This window comes from Marmota monax, unplaced genomic scaffold (assembly GCF_021218885.2).
Source record: "Marmota monax isolate L192 unplaced genomic scaffold, Marmota_monax_Labrador192_F-V1.1 WCK01_AAM20220418_F8-fsc00226, whole genome shotgun sequence".
Classification (NCBI taxonomy): domain Eukaryota; kingdom Metazoa; phylum Chordata; class Mammalia; order Rodentia; family Sciuridae; genus Marmota; species Marmota monax.
In genome coordinates, this window is record NW_026693142.1 from 920,775 (window position 1) to 932,890 (window position 12,116).

Below are 12,116 nucleotides of genomic sequence, written 5' to 3' on the forward strand. Positions count from 1 at the left end.
CACATTCCCACCCTGCTGAGTAGTTTGTCTACAAATAACAGGAGAGATCTGCGGCACCAGGTGTCCCTGACTCAGTCAGGTTAGGTGAGGACCCATAGCAACCCCCCTAGCAACCTCCAATCAGCATGAGACAGGGAAAATACCTGGGATGGCAGATGACCCCCAAGTAGTTTATGGTGGTTGATAACATGTTGGGAAACCATGTAGTTTAGCACGTACACCCCTCGTGGCCTAAACCAATCAGCTCAAAGGAATCCCCCTCTTGTACTAACCAATCACCCCTACCCAACTTGTTCCCGCCAGTGAATGTGCTAATCAGTGTTAAGAGTTGTTGGTTGACTTTCCCGTCCTGCTGATGCTCCAGACAGGAGCGCGCATGTGCCTAGTCAGACAGCTGTCTGTCCTCCCAGAGGAGTTCCTTACCGAACCAGTACAGAGGACAGAGCGACACTTCACTGCGGTCCTGGTCAAGAGGGTATGAGCCTCGCCAGGCACCTCTGTCCCCAGAAGAGATCTCTCTCTCTCTCTCTTTTTTTTTAAATTTTTTATTGTTGGCTGTTCAAAACATTACATAGTTCTTGATATATCATATTTCACACTTAGATCAAGTGGGTTATGAGCTCCCATTTTTACCCCATGTACAGATTGCAGAATCACATCAGTTACACATCCATTGATTTACATATTGCCGTACTAGTGTCTGTTGTGTTCTGCTGCCTTTCCTATCCTCTACTATCCCCCCTCCCCTCCCCTCCCCTCCCCTCTTCTCTCTCTGCCCCCTCTACTGACATTCATTTGTCCCCCTTGTATTGTTTTTCCCTTTCCCCTCACTTCCTCTTGTATGTACTTTTGTATAACTCTGAGGGGTGATCTCTCTTAACGAATACCAGATATTATAAGGATGCCACTTACCTATGGAGGCCTCCTCCACCAAATGCTTGCTAATTGTTTTAGTGCCGCAGTGCACTCCAGCAATCCGATAAACCCGAAGGCACACCCGGGGCCTTGGAATGTCTCAAGGTGTGCACCCACTAGAGTGGCTCTCCAGCCTAGAGTCCCAGAGCAAAGGTCCGGCTACAGAATGTTTGGCAGTTTGATCTCACTGTGGGTGGCCTCTAGATGTTAAACCACGACACAAAGAAAAGACCACCTACTCCAATTTTAAATCAAATTAAAGCAAGCTTGTCTTTCCAGCCGGCCGGGACTGTCTCTCCCAAAATCCCTGGGTTAGGGGACAGTACCCCAGCTCTCCAGGAACAAGGTTTTATAGCACAAAAGGGAGGTATCTTGAGCACTTACAGCTAACAGGATTTTGACAAGCATAATACAAAGGTGGATAGTAGTTTAATGATCTAAATGGTTCAACATTTCAAGTTAGGGAGTAAATTTAGATCCCAACTCCAGAACTTATGAGGCGCTGCTAAGGCTTCAGAGAGGGTTGTTATCTGGTCAGGGAAATCAAGGCATGGGTGAGTTCCAGGCACGGGCAGGCATTCTAAGCAGTAAATTATAGTGAAACAGAAATTAACTTTTCATGACTTTGTGACCAGATAGCTCCCAATCTTAAGATGGAATTAGTCTGGGTTCATCAGTGAACCCTTGGAGAGTGCAAGGGAAATTTTCCTTGCCCCTACAATGTCATAGCTCTACCAGAGCCAACTGAACCACAACCGAATGGCCACCAGGAGGGGTGTCTGGTGACAGACCCTGCAACCTGCCTCTGAGAGAGTGGTGTGTTTGCTCTGTTAGGTGGAGTTCCCATGGCTCCTTTCTCCTTTCTGTCTTTCCCTTCTGGAATGGAACCCCCATCTCAGGGCTGTCACAACCATGTATTTAGAAGGCACACAGCCTGATTGTCTCTCAGACACAGAGACAATTTTGCCTCAGGGTGAGTTGTCCCTCCAGATTTAGATGAGACTCTGGGGTTTAGACCTTAGAACTGATCCTGCAATGAGTTAAGATTCTGGGAGCTGTTGGGAGGGAATGAATGTGTCATCAGGTAAGGGCTTGCTGCCCATCATGTATGGAAGCCAATAATACTATGGCACTTGATTTTTGCAAAAAGAAAAAGGTTCATTGGGTAGTCGATAGCTTAGGAGGCCAGAAGCTAAAAGCAGAGCTCAAATCTGCTGTCCCATAAGTTGGTAGTGGTGGGATTTGTGGTAGGGGAGAAATGACACAGAGCTCGTTGGTGGGAAGGGAGATGGAGGGTCTCAGAATCTCTCTGTGTGGGGGGCAAGCAGTCCTTTTGGCTCTGCACAGGTTGCACGCCTCTTTGCGGGAGAGTGATCACATTCTGGGCAAGAGATTTGGGGCTTGTGATGTCGTGGAGGAGAGAGCTGCTGCTTCTGCTCATGTCCACTCTTGAAAATCCCATTCTAAGCTGTCCTCGAGTGCATTCTGGAGGCTTTTCCTGAAAGCAAACTCAAGACTTTGCTATTTAAGGAATTTATGGCTGGCTGTGCCCCGGCCTTGGCCAATTTCAAATATATTTCGCATAAAAGAATCAAGGATTCGGGGTTGCTGAGGCAGAATGCCATGCTCTGAATGTTTGTGCCTCCTCCAGATTCAAATCCGAACCTCTGTGGTGATGCTATTAGGAGGGGTGGGTGGGGCTCATGGGTGGCATCAGTGCCCACACGAGAAGACCTTTGAGAGCTGCCTTCCCTCTTCTGCCACGTGAGGATTGGACTGGAGAGATTAAGGGGGGGAAAGTGGGAAGATCTCGTGGAAAATAGAAGAGAGATCAGTAGAGAAGAGGAAGGGACCAGGAGAGGAAGAGGATAGGGAAAGAAAGGGACTGGGCAATGAAACTGGCCAGTTATATTGTGTGCATGAATTGTGTGTGAATGTGTGACGACAAAGTCCATTGCTATGTATAACTGTAATACGCCAACGGGAAGTCATTTTTAAAATATATCCAAAATACTAAAATACCTAAAAGAGAGCTACATGTGAAAAAAAAGAAAAAAAGAAGTAAAAGGTCATCTATGAACCAAGAAGCTGATTTTCTTCAGTACAAAACCAATCCTGCTGGTACCTTGATCTTGGAATTCTAGTCCCTGGAACTGAGAGAAATAAATTTTTGTCATATTAAGCCACCCTCTCAATGGAAGTTTGCTATAGCAACCAAATGGACTAAGAATACACACACACACATACACACACACACACCATTTGTTTGTGAGTGAGAGAAAGACACTCTGGGCAAAGGGTCTGCAACTGGTGAACACAGAATACACATTTCGATATTATTATTCATTTAACTTTTCTGAAAACTTGAGTTTTTTTCAAGATGAGTTGCTCTGGGTCTCCCCAGACTCAGACATGGGTTGCCCACTTTCTTTGCCCATCACTCCATATGTCCCTTCTCCTCAGCTTCCTGCCTACCTGGTCCCCTACCTGTGGAGTGTCCCAGCCCTTAGTATCACTTGCTGCCACCCGCAAGCTACATTCCAGCAGGACCCACAGCCTGGTGGATCTACTGCTTACACCTCCTCTAGCAATCACCTCTCCTTTTGCACTGGCTTGGGAGAGCAGGGGCAGATTGGCTGCAGGGATAGGCTACAGCCATGGGGCAGGAATTCCAATCAAACTTTTGGTGCCTCCTTCTCGTTCTATGGTTCCTGGTCTCAGCGCCTCTTTCTGCTTTGCACTAAGGAAGGGCCATTTAAAGTTTTGTGACATAGGAAAATACAATGAGAATTTTCATTTCAACAGGATCACAGGCTTTGAGAAACACATTTGACAGAAATATCTACTCTACCTTGAAAAGCTCAGTTGCTATTCATGTGAAGCTGTCACCATCGTCATTAACTAGATATTAACGTGACTGAATGCAAGCTGGTTCAGTAGGTTTAAAAACAACACAGGTTGCCTGGGCTTCCTGCTCTGGCTCGCTGGCAACGCCTCCAGTGGCACAAAGCTTAGGTGGGGACAGAGGGCTGGGAAGTCAAGACAAGGGCAGCAGGGGGTGGGTCCGGGGTGGGCCCTGGTTCCTGCACAGGAGATATGGTCATTATCCACTGCTTGGAAGCGCAGCACGAGGCCGATGGGCCTCGGGTTCCCTCATTAGCCCTGAGGCAGATGCCCCTGCTCTGCAGCGTGGACGCTGGGCCTGTGCCAGCCGTGCTCCCTGAGAACACCCGGGAGGTGCTGCCCTCAAGGACAGAGAGCACACCTCACCAGGACCACTATTTGGATCTCCCTGTGGAAGTTTCAAGGGTTCTAGAATTGGTGAGTGTGAGGGTGCAGTAGAAGGTTTATAATGATGTTTATCTTTTGAAAAGACGGAAAAGCCATGTGCGTGCGAGCAGTGCTGACCACGGGAAGCCAGTTCTCTCACCCCTTTGTCCTCACCTTTCTCTGCCACATGGACCAGAAACCTAAGGACACATTTTCTGGCTTATTCCATAGCAAGCACTGGCCATACGATAAAGTTCTTGCCATGACATGTAAGTAGAAGCGTTCCGAGGGGCGACTCTGGACTTGCAGTAGGAGGGCTCAGGGACAGCCCTGCTGAGTAGTCTCTTCTTCACCCTCTTCTTTCTTCCTGTGAGTGGATGATGTGTTGGGACCTGCAGCAACCAACTTGCAACCGCAAGGTGACAAGCCAACCTGAAAGAGTGACATGCAAAGACGGAGCTGACCCTCGAGGGTGTCCTAGCCCAGCCACTGCTCTACCCCCTGACCACCCACTTCTTGTCACATGGGATGATCTCATTTTGGAATGGCTGCTCGTTGGCAATTCTGTTACTTGCAGCCAACTGCATTCTTGGTTTAGAATGGCTACAAAACCATGCACAAAGCAGGACAATGTTGCCTAGCCTTGTGGCATAATGACTTACACGATTTGATTGTTATAACTTATTGCAGTAGGGTAAGATTGAACATTGCCAATAGGAGTCCAATATGTGGCACTCTCAATATTTTAAAATAAATGATTTAACGATGATCAAGAGTTCCCAGTTTTGCAAAAAGTGGTCATTGCTGAAGGAAGTCATTAATCTGAAAGACAATTCGTACTGGAAGATACAGAGCTGCTTTGATTTTGAAGTTTTCATTGAAGTATAATATATACTGTTTGAAACAGAATATAAATACAGATCATTATGTATAATAAGGTGCACAAATCATGAGTGAACAGCTCAAGGAATATCACAAGTGAACACATTTGTGCAATCAACACGAAATGGAGCATTCCCAGCCTGTCACACCCTTTTCCAGCCCCAGTCCCCACAAAGGATGACTATGGTTTGGATAGGATGCGCCCTCCCCCAAAGCTCCTGTGTTCATTCAGGAACATTTGGAATGGGAATGACTGGATTGTGAGAGCTGTAACCCAATCAGTCCATCCTGGTTTGGATGACCAGGGTGGTGACTGTAGGCAGGTGGGGTCTGGCTGAGGAAGGTGGGAAGATGCCCCTTCCCCTTCCTCTCTCCTGCTTCCTGGCCACTATGTCCTGAGCAGCTTCCCTCTGCCACACCCTTCTGCCTGATAGGCTGCTTGTCTTGGGCTCAGAGTCAGCCGACTATGGACTAAAACCCTGAAACAATGAGATGCAACACACTTTCTTTTTCTAAGTTGTTCGTGTGGGTATTTTTGGTATAGCAATGCAAAGCTGCCTTACACAGGGTGACTTCCATACGTTAGAGACGTTTTTCTGCTCTTCGGTTTAGATACATGGAATCCCATATTGGGTTCTAGTTTATGCTTGGCACCTTCCAATCTGAGTTGTGTCTGTGAGATCCAGCCATGTTCATCCATCTTGTGCACAGTAGCATTCCAGGTGTGATGTACCAGGTGGCCAAGTCACTAGAGAGGGCAGTCAGGTGGTTTTCAGATCCCCACTATTATGAATATGCCGCTACACACATTTCCATACACACCATTTACTTAATGAACACAGGCATGCTTTCCTGATGGCTGCAGGTGGTGGCCGGCAGGGGAATTGCTGGGCCGTTGAGTTTGCATGTTCAGTTTCCCTTGCTGACAAGCAGTTTTCCAGAGAGGTTGTGCTGTTCACTAGTATTGGAGGCATACTGTCAGTCTTGGATGTCACACTGATGTCAGTGCTATTGAAGTGTAGTTTTAATGTACTTTTCTTGGTCAACAAGGTTGAAGGCTTGGCCATATGTGTACATATGTAATATAAGAAGTTTCTTTTGCATTTTTGCTCATTTAAAATTTGTATATATGTTATGTCATATATATATATTTGGTGGCATCTTGGCATTGGCACCACGGCTTGCCTCCCCTATGACTAATCTGGCTTTACCCTGGAGTTCTGTTCTGGCACCTGCTGCTGACCTCCCCTGCCCTGCTGCCTTTCAAGGCCTACCATGAAACTGAGGCAGTGTGGAGACCCCCCCTCTTCAAACCCTCTTTCTTCAATCATGCCAGAAAGATTTCAAGACACAGGCAAAGATTTCAGATTTCAGAGTACCAAGAATGAGTTTTCAGAAGGGGTGGGAAAAGGGAAAGGGGACACTCTCAAGGGAGGAAGTGGGTCTTCCCAGAGAGAAGAGGGATGGTGGCCTCTCCTGCCCTCCAGCTTGTTGCCACGGGCAATGGTGCTACATGCACAGCCTGGGAGAAATAAGGAATGTCCACGCGCTCATGCCCTTTTCAATGATTTATTCACTCAAATCACTCAATACAGTTCCACTCAATAGGTTCTTAATCAAGAAATGACAGTCCTTAATGCTGGGCACTGTGACATAATCAATTCAGAACAAACAATTCTAAGTTAATTCAGAGCACTGCAAGCTCACTTAATCATAGACTCATTACAGACATTCCCTCTGCATGCTAAATTTAAATGCTAGATCTAAAGTCTTAAGTCTTAGGTCTTAAGTCCAGCAGATGCCCACTCACTCAGACCACAGCGATCAGGTCAGCAACCAGTGGAGTCTTCTGGAGTGGAGTTGACGGCTGGTTGAGGAGAGGGACGTAGCTGTTCTCACCAGAGTCGAGAGGCTGCTGTAGAGTTTGAGAGCAGTGAGGACGATGCAGAGGATCCGGCAGATGATGAAAAGAGTTGGGATGTCAGTCCAGGTCCTCATCAGGCTCTCTGACAAGGGTGCATCAGTTTAGGCTGGCTGAATGTCTGTCCTTTTGCTCTACTGAGAAGCCAGCCTCTACCTCAGAGCAAAGCCTGTCCAAGGAAGGGGGCGTGACCCTTGTCCTGGGAAAGACCCACAGAGCACACTTCTAGGCACATACCCACCCTGCTGAGTTGTTTATCTACAAATAACAGGAGAGATCTGCTGTACCAGGTGTCCCTGACTCAGTCAGGCTAGGTGGGGACCCATAGCAACCCCCTAGCAACCATCAATCAGTATGAGACAGGGAAAATACCTGGGATGCCAGATGACCCTCCCAGTAGTTTATGGTGGTTGATAACATGTTGGGAAACCATGTAGTTCAGCTCCTAAACCCCTCGTGGTTTAAACCAATCAGTTCAAACGAATCCCCCTATTGTACTAACCAATCACCCCAACCCAACTTTTTCCCCGCCAGTGAATGTGCTAATCATGTTTTAGAGTTGTTTTATGATTTTCCCGTGGTGTGTGATGATTTGCTAAGAGATGCTCTGATGTATGTGAAGTCCCTGCCTTCTCCAAATAGTGTATAAAACTGCTGCAAACCCTGGGCTTGGGGCCTCTCAGCATCACCAGATGCTGTGTGCTCGAGGAGGACCGAGCTAGCTCGCAATAAGCACCTCTTTGCTGCTTACATCGATCTTGGTCTCTGGTGGTCTTTTGGGGGTCCTGAATTCGAGCATAACACTATTATTTATACTAATTTTTGGGGCTTCTGCTTGCCCCTTGGGTCCATATCAGATTGCCACAGTGGAGGTTCAAGGCCTTCAGCCAGTTCCCAGACCTGGACCTCTTCATTGAGGAGCAGGCTGGACTCTTTCAAGAAGATTCCCTGCACAAGGCCATCCAAATTCACTATAACTCTTCCTTCAAGCCTTGCTAGAGAGGCGCTGGCCCTTGTTAGGGTACAAGGAAAACACACAGATGCCACACAGGTTTCAAACACTGTGGTGGAGAAGGCGTGCTGCGAGGGGTTCCATGTGATCCAGCTGCAGCTGTGCAGGACAGCTCCCACAGCCCCAGCATGATGTCCCGGGACACGGAGGGTGCTCCAGGCTTCTGCTCAAGGCCTTCTCCAAAACCACGGAGCAGCTGGTGCCGTGGCACATGCCTGCAATCCCAGCTGCTCGGGAGGCTGAGGCAGAAGGACTCAAGTTCAAGCCTAGCAACTTAGCAAAACCCTGTCTCAAAATAAAATTAAAAAGGAAGGAGATATCAGAGGTAGAGTGCTTACCAAGTATGCAGAAGGCCCTGGGTTCAATCTCTAGTACTGAAAATAAATAAATAAATAGAAAGCAACACTGGGGACTTACTTCACCGGCACGAAGAGGCCTGCCCTTCGTGGTGAAGGGGTGTGAACTGACCCTGCTGGGCCAACATTGGCCTCCAGGGCGCAAGTCTGTGGGCAGATGCTGAAGCTTCCTGTCCCTCTGTGAGACATCTAATAGGTGTTCTCCCCCACCTAAAGGTGGCCTGGGCCCCGTGTCCATGGCAGCAGCTAGCTCCTCATTGGCTCTTCCTCCCTCCCAGCCTCACTGTCCCTGCTGCTCCACTCCTGCTTTCTGGAATGTCCTCCCAAATTAACTCCCTGAACCTTGGCTGGGGACCCAAGGAGGAAGAGCTGAGCTGTCAGAAACATGTTTGATAAAACACCACCGACCGCAGGGAAAGAGCACGGTATCACAGACAGTGGCAATCAATCATGGCGTGCCTAGGAGTAAAGCATATGGGCAGCCTAATAATTGTTGCTTTAATAAAAGGAATCATGGGTCTGGCGGGCAGAAATTTGACTCAGGTTGCCACAGGGGAGGTTCAAGTCCTCCAAGTGAGAAGCAGCATGTGCATTAATGTGGCCCTGTGGGGATGCCACATGCCACCATGGCCCGCCAGTCAGAGTGGCGGTGATGGGTCTTACGGTTGCACTCTGTGGTTGTTCCCAGTGTTTTCAATGCCCCGTTACATGGAGACACCAGCAAGCTGCAGAATACCCACGTTGGCTCCCTGGTCCACAAAGTGAAAACCAGCGGGGACCAAGAAAAGGTGAACTGAAAGCCCATGAACCCTCCTGCCCCTCTGCTCATCGTGGGGCAGCAGAGGTTTGGAGGCACAGGGCGTGGTTTCAATGAACTGCTGTTCGAATTCTGTTTGACTCACAGGAAAGATGGGTGACTGGGTCTTGGATAAAGAGCGTGGATCATAGCTACTGCACCGAGATCCCAGATGCTATTTTAAAGGAGTAAATTAAGACGCTGATACCTGTATGTAGTAATGGATCTGTTAAATGATGCTTTCTTGGTTTAAAAAAAAAAAAAAAAGAACCAATGGAAGCCATTCACTTTGACCTGTGTGGTCATCCCATTGCCTCCGCCCCTCCCACCCTGTGCACTGGGGTGGAACCAGGGCTTACTAGCAGGGTCCCTCCACTGGCCACAGGGCCCTGCCTTGTCTTCTTACTTGAGGGTTCCGTCAGCTCTCCCGTGCTCTGTGTGAGCCCTGAAGGAACTTGACACCTCAAGCAACACCAGCTGGCTCTTACATTAAAACCTGACACTTACTGCACCTGCCAAGGAGAAATTAGCAATCCACAGATCTCTAGGTCACGTAGTTGCCTGTCAGAAGATGAGGGAACCCAGTAGAGGTTTCTGGCAGGATGTCGAGTGGTACGGAGCATATTAGCTTATCCCCTGTAAAGAGAAGGAATGTCTCACCTTACAGAAAGTGGCAGAAGCTGTCCTATTGGACTTTGTACTCCCTGTGGGTGGCTTCTCTGACCTACTCCCCACGTTAGGAATAAGGCGCTCGGTTTTAGGGAGCAGTGCAAGGTGCGGTGGAAGCAGGCTGGCCAGCCGGCAGGAGCAGGGTGGGTGGGTCCGAAACCGGAATCAGGAGGCTGTCCTGCACAGCGGCACCTGCTCAGGGGCGAGCTGAGGCGAGGCGAGCCTGGTCAGGTCTGTCCAACAGCCCTGCGTGAGCCTGGAGACTCCCTTTCTGCAGTCACCCTAGTAGGCAGCCGCAGGTCCTGGGGGCAGGACTAGAGAACCGCTCTGGCCCAGCCTCCCTGGTGTCTTGGCGGCTCCTTCCTCCTGGAAGCCTGGCTTCCTTCTATCACCCTAGGTCTCCAGGTCTCTCAGGTCTGGGGCTGAGCAAGGGGTGTGGCTTTTTGTCATTGCATCAGTCCCCAACCTCCTGTGCCTCCAGTTTAGATTTTTTCTGGTTTGGGTCGCCGAGGTTAAGTCACCCCCCCCCCCCCCGTGGTGGCCTGGCTATTTGGGGATGCGATGCTCTGTGAACCATCCCCGTGGCCCTGGGGTCAAGCACCCTTGGCCACCTCCTCAGTCCTTATGGGAATCGTGAGCTCCGACCTTGCTGACCAAGTGCCTCTGCCTGGCCTCTTGCTTGTGAGGTGTCACCTGCGTGGATATTCTGAGCCCCACTGTGAGAGCCACCTCTCTTCCCACCTCTCCTGGCTTCAGGGGAGGTCTGCCACTGAGCTATCCACCAGTCCTTTTCTAATGGCCATGGAGAAGGGCATCCCTGGGTCCCTCCACCCCACAGCTGAACAGCGCTCTGACCACTAGCTCTGTGTAACAACCTTAGTCCGTTTTCTGGCTGTAACTCCAGGACTGGGTCATCTGTGATTAACAGAGGTCTGGGGCGGAGGCCCCTGGCCAAGCCTGACACGAGACGTGGGAGACAGAGCAAGAGCAGAGCTCCATCTGTTCGCCTTCTCACCAGGCCACTCCTGCTACTGTGAGACCCCACCCTCCCACCCCATCAAGTCCTGATTACTCCCTGAAGGACCTACCTCCCAAAGCCATCCACATGTGAATTTGGGGAGTAAGTTTTATACACACAAATTTTTCTGGGACAGACTCCAGCCCCGGCGACTCTCTTCCAGCAAGCCCCCTTCACTCAGCCATCTCCCACCTGCCCAGGCAGCTCACTACTCACCACCACTTTGCCCAGGCTCCCAACAGCCATCCTGTGAGTTCCCTGGGCCCCTTGCTGGGGCAGTGAGCCCTGTGTCCCGACAGTGCCTCCAATTGGCAGCTTTGTCCTGTCTAGCTTTGTTCTGGCCCCGTTAGTCCATCTCCCTCGACCTCCAGTCCCTGGGGTCCCCCTCTCTAGACAATCTTGCAGCCCCTCTGTTTGGGTCTGTTTCTCCCTTATCAGGCCCAGGACTTCCTCAGACAGGTGAGGCTGGCATTTAACCCTTTTCTCCCTGTCAGTGCTGGGGAAGGAGCCCAGGGCCTCGTACATGTTGAGCAAGTGCTCTGTCACTGTGCTGCACCCCAGCCCTGGCCCTCTTTAGTCCTGAAGCCAGGGGAAGGGAGAGCAGATCCTGGGTGGAGTAGGGGGAAAGTCCTCTGGGGCAGCTGCCAGCCTGGAGGAGGTTCCAGTTCTTGCTAGGGGAGGTTGGGTCGCCCTGTGCCCCTCTGGGCTTCTGGGCCTTCTCAGGAGCCCATGTCCTTTCCCTACAGAGAAGAGCTGCATTAGAGAATGCACTTCCCAGCCAGGCTTGGTGGCACATGCCTGTAATCACAGCGGCTTGGAGGCTGAGGCAGGAGGATCATGAGTTCAAAGCCAGCCTCAGCAAAAGCTGGGTGCTAAGCAACTCAGTAAGTCTCTGTCTCTAAATAAAATGTACAATATAGGGCTGGGGATGTGGCTCGGTGGTCGAGTGCCCCTGAGTTCAATCCCCAGCACCAAAAAAAAAAAAAGAATGCACTTTCCTGCGTGGCTTCTGCAACAGCATACACAGATGTCTGAGTTTGGGGTCATACTCAAAAGAGCCAGGGGACACTAGTCATGGAAAATTGCCTCCGCCCCACAGAATATCATGCCTATTATTGCTTCTCCCACTGACCAACAGGAGCCATGTCTATTTCAGAGGCAGTTTTCTGAAACACGCCTGATAAACCACTGAAGCCGACGGTTGGCCTGTTTTGAGACCTGGCGACAGAAACGTGAGCAGACTATCCCCATTCCCTTCCCCGTGGCTGCTGTTCTTT